This window comes from Lemur catta, chromosome 5, assembly GCF_020740605.2.
Source record: "Lemur catta isolate mLemCat1 chromosome 5, mLemCat1.pri, whole genome shotgun sequence".
In the NCBI taxonomy this organism is placed as follows: domain Eukaryota; kingdom Metazoa; phylum Chordata; class Mammalia; order Primates; family Lemuridae; genus Lemur; species Lemur catta.
The window spans coordinates 9780780-9802664 of NC_059132.1; positions in this window are offsets into that span (position 1 = coordinate 9780780).

Sequence of the window (21885 nt, forward strand, 5' to 3'; positions counted from 1 at the left end):
CTGCCACTTCCTAACCATTTGCATTTGAATGAGTTCATTATTCAGCCTCAATCTGTTATCTTACCTGTAAAGTGGGAACTCACTGGACTGTTGTGAGAATTATGTGTATAAATTGCATATGTGTGTGTATTTATTATATATAAAAATATAAAAATATATTTTTCCATTGGCTGTACCTCAGTCTACCCATTGCTTCTCCTCCAGCACCACTAAACCTATACCAGAAAGTACCTGTCTGGGAGAACGGCTACGGTATCAATGAGATTATTCATCTATTCCTTAAAATACTATTTTCTTTTCTTTCCCAGTGGGCCTTAAAATGGCCAATTACATTCAGCCAACCTGATGAGAACTCACATTTCTGATTGAGAGGAAATATGTTTAAGTAGTTGAGACATTTCTGCCTGTTTATTCCCACCTGGGCTAGAGGTCTTTTGGTCCAGTGAGCTTGTCAAGTGCAGCAAAAATATACTCAACATAGGTTGTCATTTATATTTATAAGCTTACAGGATACTAAAAAAAATTCCACCTGAGATAAAGTAAATAAGGGCTTCCAATCATCCCAAATGGTGACTCAAGTGCCACTTTATCATCAATTGTCTAAAGTAACCTGATTGCAATGATTCTGAGGATAGATGGTGGAAATAAACCCAAGTGTGAAGTGACAGCTATGCTGAGAAAAATGGAGATGGATGTCACAGAATTCTGAGTGACTCTGGGGCCATCTGAGTGCTTTAGTCCTCTGTTTTCTTCCCAGCTACTCCCCTCTCAAGGTTGGAGTTAGCAGCTGTGGACATCTGAAAGCCTGGTAAGAGAATTCCTCCTACTATGGTGAAGTAGGTAAGCTTGTATTTCCTCCCCATACTAGCAAAAACATAATTTAACAATTTCTGAGGGCCAATGGAATGGCATAACCCCAGTGGGTTTCGTTTAAGAGGGAAATAGCACATGTATATGTATTTCTATTTTAACAAGGACAATAAACACACATGTCATGATGCTGCCAAAAATGAAATGATTCAAAGATAAGACCTGTACCAAATGTCAGTACATACAAAAAAAATCAAGTCACTGTTATAATCAGATAAGGCTTCTTTCTCCCTGTAGGCAGTGAGTTGTTTTTAAAGATACTTTTGAATTTTTTTTTAAATTGTAAAAAGTAAAATCAATTCTTACCTTATTTTTATCTAAAATACTCATGAAAAGATTTTTCCCCTTCTGTTATCTGAAATGGAAAAACCAAACTGCAATTGCTTTTTCTGTTTTTGTTTTGATGAAAATACATACGATTAATAAGTGCCCAAGGTTGTACTGTCATGTGGAGATGTGTGGCTTGTGTCAGAGGCCTCAAGTTTTGCAGAAATGATCTGACAGGGGTAATCCTTTGCAAACCCTGATATTAGTATTTTCTTTATAAAATAATATTGAAATAAGAGAAAAAAATCAAATAAATGTTGCAATGAGGTCTCAGTTCTAGGCTTTTGTCTCTTCCTACTCTGTATCCTCTTCCTTAGCGATCTCAACACACACAAATCTCCAAGGAGCATCTATTTGCTAAGGACCCTCAACTTTACATCTCTGACTCAGCACGCACATTCTGAGCTCATGTGTATTCAATTGCCTTCTTGACTTCTCAAGTTGCAGCTTCCTAATGCACATAAAACATGAGCTATCCTAAGACTACCATGCTTTCAGAAGACCAAGCCACAGAAGATAAGAGACCACAAGGAGAGAAGGAAAGAGGACCATTAGCACTGGGGTGCTAGACCTGTTAGTGAAGACGCTGTCTTGGATTCCAGTCTAGCTGAGCCTTCAGATGACTCCAGTCTCAGCTGTTGTCTGACTGCAAACACAGTCACGTTCCAACCAGCTGACCTCAGTCAGTCCTCAGGACCGTGAGAGATAATAAATTATTGTTTTAAGTTACTCAGTCTTAGGGTGGTTTGTTATGCAGCAGTAAGTAACTAGAACCACCCAGTAAGTGTTCTATAAATGCCTACCATATAGCAGGTACTAAATGTGGTATTGGGGAATGGATAAACTTGTCTCCAGGGTTTAAAAGGAGTGAGCATAGAGAATACAGAGAAATGAATTTTATGTGCAATGTGTGAAATGCCTCCTATTGTAAGTTTCTTCTCAGAATACTTTTCTGTGAAAAACCTCCTCCACTGGAAGGCTTTCAAGAGTCCAAGAGAACTGACCTTAAATGGTCTCTTCCCACTGTTGGGTCAAAAAAACGTCAGAGCTCAGGAATCACAGAAGCTTGAGGGAGTGAGTTCCTCGTGCTGAGGACTAACAGCGTAAAATAACCTCGTGAATGGCAGCTCGAAGCTGAGAATTTTATTCCTAGAAAGTGTTAAATTTTAGAGAGAAGGCATTTAGCCACTTCAATCTGATGGTTCATCAAAGTGTTACCTTCTTTATTTCCCCACCTGTACCGAGATCCAAAACCCAGTCTGGATCATCTCACTGGATACAATGTTTGTGTGTAACTCATCTGAGTAGCGAACAATCTATAGTTGGCAATGCATCGCTGGCAAACTCAACAACCTCTAGTTGCCTTAATGTTCACATGTTTAAGACGTTAAGGTGATAAAGAGAGATAGTTACTTCTTTATTAATTAACTTGGCATAGGATTAAAAGACCTTCATACCTCAAAGCAAACACTTGGCCTTTAGAAGTAAGCAAATCTCAGATTAAAAAAGAAACAAAAAAACTTTTATACCTAAATGTATAATTGTCTAGGTACAGGAAAAGCCATTATATTGAAGCTGTCAAAAATGTAATTCTGAATACTTACACGTGTACAGACACACATACATGCACTCTTCTTTGTACTCTTATACCCACGCCCACATGTGTGTACACACACTTCTTCTTGGAGGTCAGACTGTAACTTTTCTAGCTACACTCACATCATCCAACTGCAATCTCTTTTCTTTCTTTTAAAAATTAAAACACATTTTCAACCAAAACTATTATATATTTACTGTAGAAAGTTTATAAAATGTGGAAAACTATTTTTAAGAGATTTCTCAAACTGTGTGGCTTCACTTTCCTGTACAGCTGCCACCGCACACTTCTGTATGTGTGCTTCCTGAGAGCAGCCTCCGTGCAGCCTCCAAAGTGTAAAAGCAATAGCACCTAGTCACGAGAACCTTCTAACTTCAGAGAACTGTGCTCTATGTATAGATGCTTAGCAACTAACTCTCTGTGTATAGTTCAGACATGAATGTTAGTTGATAGTTTCATGTATATTAACAAGTCATAGGAAAAACATAACTGAAACAATAAAGATATACCCTGGAGCTTTATACCTTTATCAATAACCTGGGCAACTTCTTCATTGAATAGGATAATTTTGAAGCACTAGAGGAATGTTTCCCCAATTATTTGTGTTATTTACATCGTAATAGCTACAGGCCAGACATAGTTTTAAGTTTAATTTTCACCAGTTTCTTAATCTAGATAATCAATAAAACAAGTCGGAATGATAGAGACTGGGCCATGATTGAAGTTCTTAAGCATGCTATGAGTCAAAGCAGTTTTAGTACTGTGAATACAGGACTGGTTATTTGTGTAGTCCTCTGCTATCTATTTTTTTTTGGTAATACAATTAATATGGTGATAACTCAAGAAGTCAATGACAAACATACCAGTTCAAATGCTGACTTTGTACCTTAGCACCAATTAATGATTGATTCCATGCTTTTATGTTACACCTTATTGGTTTTCAAGAGCCACATAATTTACACTATTTCTATTCTGGGTAGTTAATTTTCAAAGAATATATGACACTTATATCTACAGGATTATCTCCTGAGAAGTATGGAATAATTTATGCTTTCCCACTCATGCAGTTTGTTTTTTAAAAACTGTTAGACTGAACATAAGCTAGAAAACTTCAACAATACTCCTTCTTTATAATCAGTCTTATTATCAGCTAGGTTATTTTATTACTATTGTTTACATTTTAGAAATCACCAACTTGAAAATATCTTACTTAGCAAAATACTTAGCATTGTCTGGGGTTTTTTAAGTACAAGACCTGTAACCCTGTAATATATTAATATTTGGGACCAAGGGAACACCAGCAACCAGCACAGGATAGAAGGAATTATGACATGCCACATGCCATGATTAAAAACAAAAATGTAAGCTTATTAAGAAGAAACGATGAATATTAATGGACAAAGGAATGGAGCCTTCATAAGTAGGAATTCTTCATATTTTCCATGTGCATCTCTTTTTGGCTGAAGATACTTCTAACTATGTCACTTAAAGAATTTCTTAAACCAGCGTTAATTTTAACCCATCATGCTTGGGCTATATCAACTAAATGGTCAAAGAAAAGCTGCAGAGACTAGGAAAATCTGATTTTGGATCTAAACTGAGTAGTCAATGTAGACTCCACTTACACATGAAATGCTAAATTGGGAACAAAAATACTGAACATTTCAGAGAGTAAAACCCAAAGCAGCCAATCACAGGAACTTAAAATTCTGATGTGAAGCATTATATGATACTATAATTCTCACTTCTCTCTCTGCTGACAGCATTCAAAAGAATAGCAAAGAATGGTAATATGGTTTTCAGAGAGAAAATATGTAGGGGATTCCGTTTGGATCACTCTGTGTTCATTTGTACCGAGACAAAATTATCCTACAAAAGATATTCTCTTTGCTGTAAGGATGTATTGGCAAAAGAATACTACTATCAGTCAGAATGCAATTACCATTACAACACATTCTTGGCCATTTTAGACACTCAGTGTCTCATTTTGCCAAGCTTTGGAAGGATTCTGTCTTCTTACTTCTCCTATATGACGATTCTAAACTCTAAGGAGTATGAGAAATAACAGAGAAGACCTACTGTGGAAATATTGGATAATAAAATACACCATTATAAAATAGTTTTGTTTTAGGGTCATTGGGTGTTACTCATTCACATTTTCTCACACTCAAGAGCACAGCAAACTAACCTGGGATGCACCATGCACTCTAAAATACCTTATGCTTAGTTAGGTTCCTTTTAAACTTGGTATCGTTCGCACAAATATTCTACCTTGGAAATGACAGTCAAGGAAAACACTCCTAGAAGAGGCTGAGAATGAAATCTCTTCTTTGGGGACTCTCAATCAATGACAGAAAACACAACAGACTCCCAGAAGACTTCTCACAGAACCATGGCGCTTTCTTCCAAAGAGAGTGAAAGCCAAAGGGTAGTCTGGCCTGAGAGTGTGACAGTGAGGTCCCCCACCACAGCACAGACTCTGGAAGGAGAATGGGATGCCTTGGTGCTCTGAAGCTTCAGCATTATCATAAAAAAAAAAAAAAACACGAAGAAAACAAACAAAAAAACAGATCTCAAGGCTATAGACCTGAACAAACACTAATTCTCATCTCTATTAAGCACTGTATTTATCCTGACTGCTTGGCAGTTCTACTACATTTATCCAAAAGAACTGCAAAACATGTATGGGCTTCAAATTCTGGAAAATTGTTCTTGGTTTTGCATTTAACTTCATCATAGATGTAATTTAATAAAGTAGCAAAGGGGAGGATATGGGTTTGACATCTAAGAGAATGAGGTTTGAATCTCAGCTGTGCTCTATTTGTAAAATATAGATAATAATGTTTGCCATAAAGGAATGTGCTTATGTGCTTAGGATTAAATGTGATAATATACAGAGGGCTTAGCATATACTAACAGTTCAATGAATTATTACAATTACTGATTTTCATTGACATTATTGTTATTAGAGAAGATTTATTTTTGTAATGGGAAAATAATTTCTCTGTTGTTAACACCACCAAATTACCAGTGAAAACATACAAAATATTTTGGTAGGAAGTGGGATTATTTACTAATAATCTAAAAATTATATTTTTCATAAAATAAAAAGTCTATATAGCTTTCTAATTATAAAGTTAATATATCCTCATAGTAAAATTTAAAATGATAAAAAGTTAATATGATAAAAAGTAAACCTCTCTCATAATTGTATACCTCCAAGATTTGGGTGTATTCTTTTAGATTTATTCAAACATATACTTGCACATATATGTGTAGGTATGTAAATATGTATTTTTTACTCTTCTATTTGGCTCAATAATATGACCTAGAGATATTTTTAATATCATTACACAGAGAAAGCTTATCATTCTTAAATTCTACATAGTCTTCCATTATTTTGATAAACTGTAGTTTTATATATTATAATGCTGGAGGTTAAGCTTATTTCAAACTTGTAGCAATATCAAATGATGATAACATAAATAAAAGGTACATGCTAGAGAATGGTTGCCAATTTTTCTAGTATTTTAACAGACTTAATAAAGGACATATAACAGGATTGATATAATTCTTTTTATATTAATAATGAAGAAGATAGCATTTTAAACATCTTAAATCCACTTAAATGCTAGTACATATTTTAAAGGCCAGAGTGTTCTTTGCCCACATCACAGCAAAAGTTTAAGCACATATTTGCAGGATATATCCTAAAAGAGAGAAATGTGTCAAAATGAGATAAATGAAGATATTTCAATGACATTTACCATCAGATGAAATAGACAGTACAGTGGATATAGGAAAAAAATGGAGGCACTCAAGGCTTATATTTTTGAGATTTAAGGCAAAAAAAAATCTCTAGCCAGTCTTTAGTGATACTTATAAGAAGAATATGGTATGAGAGGGTTGGGTTCCATTTTGATAAATTGTTTTCTTTTAAATCTCACAGAGAAATACATTTCAGGATGTCTAAGAAATATTGCAAAATAGGCAAGTCATCAGAAACTTACATGTAAATATTGTGCCAGTTTTTATTTTAAGTTGATTTCAGAACTACAAGCCAGCAAACCTGATTATGATTACAAAGAAAAAGTCATCAGTAGCTTATCTACTACACTAGACTTGTGAGTCTACAGGAAAAAAAATAATGCCCTCAGCACACCCCTGGGATCCACTAAGAACAGTCATACCTTAGTCTAATTTCTAAGTTCCTTTTATAAACTTGCAGATGATAGGAATTTTATCAACAGAAAACTTAGCAAAAAAAAAAATATATCGTCATTCTTGATTTGGTTTTGGGTAAGATGATGTGTAAATTACCAGCTTTTAAAGTCTTTTGGAAAAATAATTCTAATGCCATTCCTTAGTGGTTTTTCTGTATGAAGATTTCATCATTTACTGAGGTGAAACCAAAGATGAAATCTATATTATGTTTTTTGGGTAACTCACAACTAGAGAGGACAAATGGGCACGGAATCAAAACTTTGTCAGAGTGATGTGAAACAACAGTGGAAATGTGAACAATCCTAAACTTGCAATCTGACTCTCCCATCATGGCGAGCCTCACCTGGCTCCTGTCGTGTGGTCTCAGTCCGTGAAGCAAACAATCCCTATCTGGAGAATTGCACAAAATTTGCAGTACCTTGGCTGCCATTTTAACCTCATCAAAAAAAAGCCATCCAATCTTGGACAAGTCACTTAAAAGTGTATCTTGGAAACAAGAATAAATTCTCACTGGTACTGTTTATGTGAAGGTAAACTGGGCTGTTTGCTCACCTTCATGTCTCCTCTCCCTGGTGCCTGTCATGAAGTCCATATGGAACACCCACTTTATGACAAGCTATCAAAAGGTTTATAATTATATAATTGCAGCCACATGGTATAGTGTACAGAAGAAGAACTTCAGAATAAAAAGATTCAAATGCATATTTCAATTTTTCCACTGCCTAATGTGGCCTTTGGGCAAGTCACTGAAACCTTTTGAATCCCCTTTTTCCCTCATTTGTAAAATGGAGAAAATAATGTCTATGGCATAGTGTTGCTATGAGAATTAAATGCAATAACTTATGATATTATTAATAATAAATATTTAATGAAGGACCACTACAAAAGAGATTTGGATATAAATATCTATAACACAAAGGAGGAAGAAATAAGCACCCTAAGAAAGGTTTAGCTCAAGTCCTTTTGGAGCTAACAGAGACTATTTTTAATTAATCTCTTCTTATCTTTTATTTATAGCTTTATATCATGAAAATTTTCAAACACTCACACAAATAGACAATACAATAATCCCTCAGATACCCATTACACACCTTTAGTAATTACTAACCTGCTTTGCTCTTAATTCCTCTTGCTTTTCTTAGTCTGTTTATATTATCATTTTCTCCTCTAAATGCTATTGCACTTTGATTCCTTCTTAACCCAAAAACTAATAAAGACGACAACATACCAAACTGATTAAACAAACATGCACACATACACAAACACGGACACTGTAATTAGACTACTTAGTTTAAATCCCATATATATAAGTTACTAGCTGTGTAAGTGGACACTTTCTTTCTTCCTCCCTCCCTTCCTTCCTTTCTTTCTTTCTTTTCTCTCTTTCTTTTTTGAATATTACAGGGATACAAATGCTTTGGTTATATAAATTGTCTTTGCAACACCCAACAAGCATGCCCACCCCCAGACGACATGCACTGCATCCATTAAGTGTGGATTTACCCATTCCCTCCTCCCCCACCACCTGTGCAACACCCAATGAATGTTACTTCCATATGCGCATGTAAATGTTGATCAATTAGTGCTAATTTAATGGTGAGTACATGTGGTGCTTGTTTTTCCATCCTTGTGATACTTCACTTAGAAGAATGAGCTCCACCTCCATCCAGGATAGTACCAGAAGTATTAGTTGACCATGTTTTTTTATAGCTAAGTAGTACTCCATGGTGTGTGTGTGTGTGTGTGTGTGTGTGTGTGTGTATATATACTCACTACATTTAATTAATCCACTCATGTATTGATGGGCACTTGGGTTCTTTCCACATCATTGCAATTGTGAATTGTGCTACTATAAACATTTGCGTGAAGATGTCTTTTTTATAGAATGTCTTTTTTTCCTTTGGGTAGATACCCGGTAGTGGGATTGCTGGATCAAATGGTCATTCTACTTTTAGTTCTTTGAGATATCTCCATACTACTTTCCACAGAGGTTGTACTAGTTCGCAGTCCCACCAGCAGTGTAGGAGTATTCCAACATTTATTGTTTTGGAACTTTTGCATAAAAGCCATTCTCACTGGAGTTAAGTGATACTTCATTGTGGTTTTGATTTGCATTTCTCTGGTGATTAGAAATGTTTAGCATTTTTTCATATGTTTGTTGGCCATTAGTCTGTCTTCTTTGGAAAAGTTTCTCTTCATGTCCTTTGCCAACATTTTAATGGGGCTGTTTGATTTTTTCTAGCTCATTTTCCAGGGTTCTATATAAATGCCTACATCCTAAAGACAGAAAGATCACAAATCAACAATCTAATGAATCAACTTAAAGAACTGGGAAAGGAAAAGCAAACCAATCCCAAACCCAGCAGAAGAAAAGAAATAACCGAGATGAGAGCAGAACTAAATGAAATTGATAATAAAAGAACTATGTGGACGATGAATACAAAACAAAATGTTGGTTCTTTGAAAAGATAAACAAAATTGACGCACCTCTTGCTAGATTAACCATAGCCAACATCATACTGAATGGGGAAAAATTGAAAGCATTCCCACTTAAAACTGGAACCAATCAAGGATGCCCTCTGCCCTTATATAATATCTCTTTTGTCATAAACTTCTTCATCTGTAAAATGACAGTAAGAACTTAATGATGATGTTGTGAAGATCAAATGAGCTGACTAAAACAAAAATGTCAGTATACTTCAAGTATATAGTAAACACTCAATAAATCTTAGCTATTATTATTCTAATTTCTAAGTGATTTTAATCAATTTGTTTGTGCTGATATTAATTTGTAGCTTTATAGCATTGATTGTGGAAAATGTGGACTGTAACACTGTTTTTCTTGATTCCTGATTTATTGATTAAAATTATGCTCCTGAAATAATACAAAGTCAATCTTTTACAAATATTTGATGGGTCCCTAAAAAAGGGCCTATTCTCAGTTGTTAGGGTAGAGAAATTCAATATATAGCTATAAATAAACCCAATTAATTGTTTATGTCTCCATTTGTATGGCTTTTAATAATGCATTTGATCTTTAAAAACTTGAAAGGCCTTTTGAAGCCATATCATACTTCATATATGTCTTGGCACCTATTATTTTTTCATATAATCAACTAAATCACCTCAAGGGTAAAGACAGTGTCACATTCTTGTATCCTCAGTTCTTGTCTCCTGCCTGGCACCAGGTAAATGATTCATATTTGCCAATGCCATTCCCTCTGTCTGTAGGTTCTCTTCCCATTCTCCTTGTTTTGGCTAAAACTTAGTCATGCTTAAACCTTAACTTCACTTAACTCCCTCATAGACTGAATCTTAGCTTCATGTGTTCTTCATAACATTCCGTGCTTTTCCTTCCTACTACTTACTAATGTGTAATTCTATAGTTATTTGATTACTGTTGAATTCTACCTACCCTGAGACTGTAAGCTCCAGAGTGATTTAACACTGCATGTTTTGTTCACCCTTCTATGCTAAGCACTCCACACAGAGCCTGGCCACAAAAACTGAGTTGAGCAGTCTGGCTTTGAGCCTAAGTACCAAGGAAGGAATTTCTCCATTCAAATTTTGGCTTTGTCCTTTATTAGCTGTGTGACTTTGGGCAAGGCACTTTGGTTTTCAGGCATGTGGTCTTCTTGTTTATAAAACGGAGATAATAAAGAATGTCTACCTTATAGGATCATTTCATTATAGGGTTAAATGAGGTGCATTTATAAGGCAATTAAAGCACTGGCAGATGTGTGCCAAGCCCATACATAGTCCCTGGGGATATGGCAGTGAACAAGACAGATGAGGTCCTTGCTCTCAAGAATTCATATTCCAAGGGGAGAGTAAAAAGAGGGAGAAAAAAATAAATCCTCAAGGTAAGTTAAAAAGTAATAGATAACATTATAAGAAGGATAAGAAAGAGGAGAAGACAGAGGAGGAAGGAGAAAAAGAAAACAGGCTTATGTATGAAAAGTAAATGGGATTAGATGTGTGGATAAGCTTACATTGAGCGTTCAGGGATATCCTCTCTGTGAATCTGGCATTCAAGGTGAGATTTTAAAAGGCAAGAAGGAACCAACCCTGTGAGTAACTGAGGCAGGAATATTCTAGTCAAAGGGCTGAGCAAGCCTCTGTCATGGAAATGACTTTTGAGTAAGGAGGCAGCAAGGAAGCCAATGTGGCTAGAGTACAATGAGCAAGGGAGAAATTATAGGCAATTTTGTGTGATAGGCAAGACAGTGGGGAAGAGAGGAGCTAAAAAGTACTTAAAATCCTGCCTGGCACTATACAGTAAGCACTCAGTAATGTCACCCAGTTTTAGTTGCTAGAGGTGTCATGTTGTAGGAGGGGGAGGGGGAAGAGGAGATCTCAGGCCATCTGTGTTTGCTAATTGGCCTCATCCAAAGAAGGGAAAGTAAATGCTCTTTCTCATATCTTCACGACAGAGGGTAGGTTTTACAACTTGGAGCAAGGGACCCACCTAAGTTAAGCTCCTCCTCTTTCATGGAAACTAGGAAATAGGAGTGTTATATCCTTTAATATTTACTTTTCAAAGAGATGGCTCCCTGCTCCTTGAGAAATATACTCGTGGGTGGCAAGAGGCCTTTAAAAAGACTTACATCCCAAAGGGGCAGAGAATTTACAAACACAAATTTTCTAAAGAAAATGCTCTAAGAAAAAGCAAGTCAGGGCCTAGAATCCAAAAAATAAAAAGCCTTGTAAGTTTAGTCAAGCTGAGGGAAAGTTAAGGTTTTGCTCCACCAATGGGAGATGCACTGAGCACTTCCCTGGGCGCTGATTTTGTGTGCTCAGCTAAAGTAGCCACAGAAATGGCACAGGCTTCTTTTTGGTTTTGCCCAGTTGTAAAGCTATGGAAACTTCCAGACTCAGTTCTCTGGAAACATAAATCAGCCCTCCTCTGGCTGAGACTCTTTCAAGATTAGGCCGGTGACAAAGACAGCTTGTCTTTTGTGGATGGAAATTTTCACACAATCCCACTTGTAGAATTGAGAAAGTAACTATTTTGCATGGTTATTACAAAGACAAGAAAAGTATATAAAAACAGCAGACATAGTAACTGACACCTAGCAGATACTCAAAACAAGTACACGTAAAGATTGGTACTATTCACTTTTCCAAAGGCACATTCTTGAATTTAAGAATATCAAGTGTCTGAACAATTATTGAACCAGAGGTTGTATATGGAGGCCCCTTGGACTGAATTTTGTCTACAGCCACATTTTATTTGATCTGTATGGTGGTTTGCTTTTTGTACATACATATGTTTGTTTTTACAGATTAGTTTACAGTATTTTTAAATCAGGACATTCCGTAGACAAATCTAAATTGAGCTATTCTCTTTTTGATGGATATTTAGGTTGTTTCCAAATTTTTGCTAATATAACCAATACTTGAACATGTCTCCTATTAAAGACTGGTAAGTGTCTCTAGGGTAGATTCTGGGGTGTGTAACTGTTAGATCTTAGGGAAGAGGCATTTAACACTCTAAATGATGTGACCAGATTACTCCCCGAGTACCTGAACCAATCTGTAGCATCACCAACACATATAACAGTGCTTATTTCCTCACTACTCCTCTAATACCTTGTAGTATATTTCCTCTAATTTGAGTTTAAAGTTGGATTTTGTTATTTTGTTTTGTACTTTTCTGATGACTTGTGAGGTATACCCCTTTTCTTATGCTTTCTGGCGGCTTGTGTTTCCTTATCTATGAATTTCCTGAACTTGTTTTTTGCCTTTCTGCAGAGGAGGAGTCCAATATTTCTAGAAGCTCTCCTCTTCTGGCATCTCCCTCCTCCTCCTAGCCAGATCCTCCCACTGCAGTCCACATTCATGGTCTACAGCATCATTTCAATCAGTTCCCTCTCTAGACCCACAATGTGGAATTTATTTCATTTTTAACATATTTATCAGATGATTTCCATGTGTGTCAGATGATGCCCTGGCCACACAAAAATGCCAAAGAAGGAGTTACTGAATTGGGGTGGGAGAGGCTGAAAACAGAAAGGGAGAGGTGGGAGTGTATAGAAAACAATCTTTGTCAATCTGTCAATTTTTAGTAGAATAACTCTGGTGCACAGCAAATGTTATACATTTGTTCAATGAATGAATATGGTACAGCTTTGGCTAACAGATTATTACAAATGTAATCAGTTTGCATTCTTGTATGTGTGTAATCAAATTTGCCCTTTATGGCAATGGGCTGATTCTAGGAGCCTTCTTACTGTCATTTTGTTGATCCTCTAGGAGAGTGTGAATTGTACATAGCACTTCAAAACGTTCTGTTAAATTTTTTTCCTTGGTCACTCTTAACACCATGGATGATGGTGCTTTTTTGCTTATTTTTAGCTTATTAGTTTGTTTGTTTTCCTGCACCATCTGAAAGCCAAGCCAGTTATTTTCCTTTGCCCATTTTGCACTTTCCTATTCAAAGAGAAGAGAGGGAAAAAATAGAATATCTAGTTGTCAGCAAACACCCTGTCTTAAATAATTGAATAACAAGCATTATTATCCCAAAATAAACTCCAAAAAAGATGTGCAGCAAATAAGGAGGAAAGCAAAGATCTTTGAATTCTATAGGGCAAACCAGGTGACAGCCTGAAACTTCACATTCATCTCAATGTGCAAAACAATAATCTACATTCATTCTTCATATACGTGTTTTTAACACAGAAGACGGGTGCAAAATGGACCCTCATTTCTGAGACACGTGAACCATCTGCATTAAACTAACAGGCCTGAAGAATGCATGTGGGCATGGCATGTATTTTTCTGTCTCTGAGCCCCCACCCCAGGATTTGATCTTTTTCATTGTTTGTGCAATGGAAATCTAAATCAACTTACAAAATAGAGAGAAAGAAACAACCTATGCTTGAGTCGATAGCACTGATTTAAGTGAGGATTTTGTTTATAGTGGGTTATTAAAATGCTTTGTGTGGCCCTGTTTTAAATAACTCTCTGCCACTTCTCCTGGGAAGGCATGCCAGTTTAAAGACTTGCCTGTCAAGAAAACCTTGCTGATATTCAGCCTAACTCAACAATTTCTCTTTTTCCTTAATTGCTCCTTCTCCCTCTTGGGCTCCTTTGAGATACACAGTGCAAGCACCACTCCTTATTGCCCTGCTTGCTGTAAGTTTCCAGGTCCCAGTCTGTGTATCTTCATTTGAAGTCACCCAGTCATCTCTTGAAATAGACTCCTCTCCTGTCCTCCTGAGATGTCTTGAAACACGTACTCTCTGATCTAATCTCTTGAGAATGACAGGATGGGGTAGCAGAAAAGCCCTTAAAAACTTCTTTAGAAATCAAGCAGGTGGAGGGAGGAGGAGGGGATAGGGACATTCATACCTAATGGGTACAATGCACACTATCTGGGTGATGGGCACACTTGTAACTTTGACTCAACTGGTACAAAAGCAATTTATGTAACCAAAACATTTGTACCCCCATAATATTCTGAAATAACGTTAAAAATAGAAATATGATAAAAAAGACTTCTAGAATTCCCCTTCTCTATTTGTAAATGAGAAAAATAAAACCCAAATATGTCAATGACTTATTTTGCCATGTGAGTAGTTGGTAAGAGAAGAAGAGTCAGAGCTTGAACCTGAAATCCTGGGATAGAAACAAAAATGCCTCACAGGGTTTGGGAAAGTAATATAAGTAAGTGCAGTGGACCAGGTGTAGGAAAATAGAACGTGTGTGGGAGGGAAGCAATGTGTGTGCTCATCTGGAGAGGCATCCCCTGCATAAAAGGGACAGCTGCTAGTCAAAATCACCATCCCAACTATTCAGACTCTTCAAGAAAAATCAGAATTCTGAATTTTGGGGTGAAACATCCTTGTTTTAAAAGTATTTTCAACTAATTAAAATGATTTTAAAATTCTCTGCAGACAAACTAAATATGACTGAATCCAGCCTGCAGGGCAATTGCTTATACATTGTACTAGACACTGTCATGGAATTTCTCCTAAAATTGCACAATGATGTTAAGAGCTGGAAGTATCCTGAACAGTCGTGAAATCCATCTAACCTCAGGTTATGAATGTGGAAGCTAAAGAAAATGAGAAGATGATAGTCATTCACTCCCATGTTATGGCCTCACAGTGGTAAAGTACACTTCCCTCCCTCTTGAATTTAGGCTTGATTTTGTGTTTTGCTTTGGCCAGTTATGCGGCAGATGGACATGATACCGGGACTTGAAATGAGCTTGCATAGTTGAGCCTGTCCTTCTGAACTTTTATATTTCTGTATTTGGCCTCATGTTGGGTGTGTCTTAGGTAATGCCACCCCAAGGAGGATGAGAAACGGGTGGAGCACACCTGAACTCAAACTACAGCATGAAGCCAAGCTCACATGAGGTCAGCTCAGACCAACTGAAACCAGCGAACCTGAATATGCAGGTTCTTAAGTGAGAAATAAATGCATGTTGTTTTCATTCACTGACAGGTGGAGATTTATTATTACAGAACAACAGCTAACTAATAGAAAGAGACTTTATCAAGACTACACAGCATTGTAATATGGCAGAATCAGCACGAAAAATCAGGGCTCCAGACCTCTGGTCCAGTGTAGTTTTCACTCTGTCTTTTTCTTAAGTCCTGGTGATCTTCAGTCTACCTTTTCCTCCTCATTTTATACAGTCTGCCTATCTGTCACCTTGAGCCAAGAAAATGGGCTTGATCTTTGATTCTTCTTTGTAAGACTTTCCTGCAGGGATGTTTTCAGTCTCTGTACATACCTAGCAGAGCTTTGATTTCCAGAAAAATAAATGAAAATAATCTAGCTTGATTTGCTGTTAGACAATTAGGATTTTCACAACCAGAATTTGAATTTACATAAAAATTAAGTCAATCTCTATGCAAGATGGAGTAGTTTAGAATTACCACTAATTTAATTGAGGTTGCTTAAATGGCTTGTAATCGGTGTGATTGTTGCCAATTGCTTGCATCTTCAGCAAGGTAATCAGAATTTGCTCGGCAATTTCTACCTCCAAATCAATTATACTGTAAAACAAATTCCCTTTCTTTTAAGAAAGTTTTATGGCTTAGATTTTACTTTATTTACAGTTAAGCCTTCATTGCATTCTAATCTACTTGTCCAGGAAACAAATTCAAATAGTTTAGCTTTTTTGTTTCCCCTTAACTCTTTATTCATTTTGCCCAGTAATGAATTCCATGAAAATGATTCCCTATTTCAGGCTAATGAGAACAATAATAGCACAAAGCTCCTAGGTTTGTGGTGAGGTATAAATTGTTATATGTACGCACATAGTCATACACACATATACACACTTAGAACAGCATCAGGCACACACAGTCTAGCTCACTATTAGCAACTTTTCTTATTGTTATTGTTCATATAATCTGCTACTATGCTTTCTACCCTGGCTGTAGACATTTCTTGAAAGTAATTTGTCAAGAATTAATTAAGATGTGCTTGGGTACCTGGCAATGGAAAAACTTTCCTGCTATCAACACCTGCCCTACCCTCAAAACCACAGATTTGAGAAATTCTCTGTGATCCTAAGTGATATGTTTGTCCCTCTAGTGGTATCACCTACCTATCTGGGGTGATTTAAGTGACGAAAGGACCAAGAGTTAGGAATTAAAGAAAAAATCTTCCCGGAGAAATACCTTACTATTGTTCAGGATGATGCTTCTCAAACTTTAATGTGCACACAGATTCCCTGATGATTTTATGAAACCTTGGGTCTGAATGGAGCTTGAGGTTCTGCATTTCTAACAAGCTCTGGATGACACAGATGCTGCTGGTCCATGGACCACACTTTGAATAGCGTGGACTTAAAGCAATGGTTTTCAAACTTTAATGCACAAGCTGTCCAGAAAGTACCCAGAGAACAGTTTGCATGACATCAATGTAGCCTGGCAGCCAAGGAGAGTGGACTGGAATGTGCATGCATGAACAATGATGACTTCACTGTACTAGTCAGTGAGACACTAGACACCACTGAGTGAGCATGTGTATTGCATGGCCATCACATTCAGAAATGACTGAGTGATTAGAGCAATGAATCTGCATCAAATTTTGCATTAAGCTTGAACAGAAACTATTTGGATGATTCAGAAGGCTTTCAGGGATGATGCAATGAGTGCAGCACAAATAAAAGTGTGGCACAAACACTTCAAAGATGGTCAAGAGTCTGTTGAAAGTAATCCACATTCTGGAAGGCCTGCAACAAGCAGAACACCTGAGAATGTTGAAGGTGTACAGGTTAGGTTAAGATACACTGGGAGAACTGTGTGAGGTTTCAAGGTGCCTACTTTGAAGGAGACTGAGGTGTCATTGTCCTATGTACAATGTTTCCTGTATCTTGTATCTTCTTCAATAAATGTTTCTCATTTTCACATTACATGGGTGGATACTTTCTGGACAGACCTTGTGAATAAAATCACCAGGGGCACTTTTTAGAAGCAAATTTCTTGGCTTCTCCCTCTCGGATATTGACACAGTAGTCCCGGGAATTTGCATGTCTAGCAAGTTCCCCAGATCTATCAAACACGTATTGAGACGCAGTCTCTAGGCCTTGAATCCTTGAAAGGGCAGATGCTCCAGTATTGACCTTCTATGTTGCTGGCCCAACCTTGCTGTTCAGAGGAACACTGGTTTACAGGCGGCTAATACATTGTACTAAATTAAAAAATGAGGAGTGTGCTGTTCCTCGTGTAGAACATTTCAGAACACTAAATGCAACAGTGTGAAAATGTTCCTTTACTACAGGACCTTTCCGAGTCGGCCTATGGTTTTGTGTATAATGCTATTCCCCCACTTATTCAGGGACAGAACTTATTTCTGAAATGTCAAACATCTCCTAGAAGGGTGTTTTCAGGAGCAGGACTTGAGAAGTTCTACTCTCAGGTGGTTTGGCTCTGCTTCTCCCAAGGAGAAAACAAAGTCAGCAGTGAATGTTACAGTGTTGGACTCTGTTAACTGAAGAAAATGATCAGATTCATCAATGTGGAAAGGAGAGATTTATTTCTCACAAAGGGTTGCAGCCTGTGGGTGGCCATTCGAACAGGCTGGAAAGCAGAGCCCCAGCCAGAAGCCAGGAACACGTGCTTCCAGGCAGGGCAATGGGAACAGGAGCTTATACTGAGTGGGATGGCCAAGTGTACATATTTAACAAGCTATAGGAGGTATCGTGAATATGAAAGGAGAAACATGTGCATGCACAATTGAGCTTTTTGCCCCTTATTGAGATCCATGTTCAGAAACTAGCAACCCTCAGATGTTGAAAGGGGAAGCAGAGGACGTGAAAACCCTCCCTGTGCATGCTCTGTAGACTGGTTACAACCACTGCATGGTTGGTGGTGTCTTATCAGGAAAGAGTGCTGGTTAGTTGTAATGCCAAAACTGCAAATAGGGCAGAGTAAATGACAAAATTACTTTCAGTTTAGCCTTTGGGGGGGAGGGGAAAGCCTGATGATGTTTAGCAAGGGAGGGGGTATAATGAGGTGTGTCTGACCCCCAACCCATCATGGCTGGGAGATCAGTTTTAAGGTTCCTCTGGGGTCCCCTTGGCCACGAGGGGGTCTGATTAGTCAGCAGGGGCTTAGGATTTTATTCTACTTCACAACTTCAAATCTAGGAAAGATTCCTGATAAGTAGAAATGGAGCAAATTCTCTCTTAGAGCAGGAAACTCTCTGTCATGAAAAGTGTTCTAGCTAACTCTCTAAACATTCTCAAGGAAGAGAAAGTTGTTGACAGCATTCCTGTTCCACATGAATGTTTACTGATCTAAATTTCTCATGTGGGGACTCTATTTTCATCTCAGTGTAAAACAGGTATATAGAATCAGATTATTTCAAAAGAATGAAAAAGAGACAATATAAATATACTGGGCTTCTCCTGAGTAACTTTTTAAATAATGAATTCTTTTTTAAAAAAATTTTGCAGCTTTAATGAGGTATAATTAACAAATAAAAATTGTGTATGTTCAAGGTGTACAATGTGATGATTTGATATATGTATATGTTCTGAAATAATTACCACAATTAAGCTAAATAACACATCCATCATCTCACACAGTTACTGGGTATGTGTGTGTGTGAGTGCCTGTGTGTCTGAAGGCTTAAGATCTACTCTAAAGCATTTTCAAGTAAAAACGCTAGTATTGTTAACTATTGTCTACATGCTGTACATTAGATTTCCAGAACACATTCATCTTATAACTGAAAGTCTGTACCCTTTGACCATCTCATTTCCCCCTAACCCAGCTGCGGACAACCACCATCCTACTCTCTGCTTCTGTAACTTCCAGATTTTTATATTCCACGTATAAGCGAGACCATACACTATTTGTCTTTCTCTGTCTGGTTTATCTCACTTAGCATAATATCCTCCAGCTTTGTCCATGTTGTTGCAAATGGCAGGATTTTCTTCTTTTTTATGGCTAAATAATATTAGACATATCAAACATATAATATGTAATAGAATATATGAATATACAATATATATTATATAACCCACATTTTCTTTATCTGTTCATTTGATGACGGGCACTTAGGTATTTCCATATATTGGCTATTGTGAATAATGCTGCAGTGAACATGGGAGTGTAGGTATCTCTTCAGGATACTGACTTTCTTCGCTTTAGATATATACTCAAAATTGGGATTGCTGGATCATATGGCAGTTCTATTTTTAATTCTGTGAGAAGCCACCATATTGTTATCCATAATGGCTATACCAGTTTACAGTAAAAAATACTATGCCAAATATTTATTAGGTACATATCTGGTATTTGTTGAATGTTATCAAACTGAATCTTCACTAGGCACCAGTTGCTGTAAGAGCTTTATAGATATCATCCCACTTACCCACTTAATTCTTATCATCAACCCCCTCCACTAAAAAACAAAACCAAAAACCGATACAGTCAGAGATACTATAATTTCAGTTTTACAAACGAAGAAACTGAAGCTTATAAACATGAAGTTACCTACCCCAGTTCACACAGCTATAGAACTAGTATTAAAACCTAGTCTTTCTAATGCTTAGCCACTGTGAAAAACTGCCCCCCAAAGTGAAGAGTGTAATTAAAGCCACTTTTTAATAATTCACTTATTGTAGGAATTCCGTATACTTACAATCATACCTACGTGCACACACACAAACACACCCCTACTCCCTTAAGTTCTGTTCTGTTTTATAACCTGTCAAATGCCTCATGCTCTGAGTTTCCTTGTGTAGAGTGCATATCAAAAAAATAATAAAAGCATATTTGTGGTCAGGATTAAGTCAAAAATGTTTATTATGTCCCTATTTTACTAGTTATTGTTGGAGGGAACATCCACACATACACACAGAGACAGACTAAGGTCTAATACACCAAGGAGGATGACTTATTCATCCTTCTATCCTTAGAGTGTGGCTTCTTTCTTGGCACACATTTTGTTCATTTTGCTGTAGATTATTAGTTAATAATGGCAATTTAATGTCATTATATATATGTTAGTATGAGTGTGTTTGTGTGTGTGTAGACATGTGTGTATGTACAACACCTCTAGTCACAGTACCATGTAAGTGAGTACTATAGTTAAAAATTCCTAACCTCCAGGAAGCTTGCATGATAGTTGGGGGAGGAAGACGATAAGCAAACAAATAAGTGGAGCATACACTACATTAGAAGGTAATAAAGTATATGAATAAAAATAAACACAGTGGAAAAATATAGGGAACAATAAAGGGGAGGGTTCCATTTCAAACTAAGAGGTCAGAGAAGCCCTTACTGAGAAGGTGACATTTAAACAGAGATTGAGAAGAGATGAGATGATAAATTCTGTAAATTTATTGGAAAAGAACATTCCAGACAGAAGGAACAGCTAATGTGAAATCCTTAAATTGAATTCAAAGAAGAGGTCCCTCTGGTGATAAATATTTGAAATTGATAGCATATAAATGGTTTTTAAAACTAAGGAATGGAAAGAGATCAACTAAAGGAGTGAGACGGGGAAGAGGGGCTCAAGGACAGCAGCGGGGCTTTTCCAGGGTTCGGGGCCGGGACGAGAGAGCAGCAGGAGTAGCAACTGAGGCAGGAGGAAAGTCTGTCAGGATGCTGGCCTGGAATCCAAAGAACAAAGCACTTCGTCTCCGATCTTGGCCATTCCGGCCCATTTCAACAATGTAGCCAGAGATCCTTCTAAGCAAAACTCTGATCATATTACGTTCCTCCTTAAGATATTTTGTGGCTCTGCATTGCCTCCAAAATACAGTCTTCCTAACACGGCTTACAAGGAGCTTCGTGAGCTGAATTCCAGGCACTTCTCCAATCTCATCTCTCACTACACACGTCTTTCATTCATTCACTCCTTCAACAAACTGATTAAACACCTCTTACCTCCTAAGCACTGTCCTAGGCACTGAGGAGAGAATAATGTACAAGACACATGAGGTCTCTGCCCTCAAAGAACTCCTATTTTATCAGGGGAAACAGATAATAACTATATAAATGAGTGAATGGTGTGGATGCTAAGCTCCACGAGAGCAGGAACACTGTTTTGTTCACTGCTCTATCCGCAACAGCAAGAATACAACTTCATACATAGAAGGTGCTCAGGTCATATCTGTTGAATGAATGACTGAATAAAGGTCATTTCAGACGGCCATATGTACCATGAAACATTCAGGAATTCAGTACGGAAGTTCATGGGTGATTAAGAGGCGAGTACTTGGACAGTGTGATCACAGAAGGCACCTGACTCCCATTCTAATTTCCAGCCATTTGGAACTCTGGTTTGTCAAAGAAAACATCTCTCTAATCCCCGGGCTTTTAAATAGCCTATTCTTTTTGCCAAGGAATGTCCTTTCTCCCCTGCTCTAACACACAGTATTTTCCTAG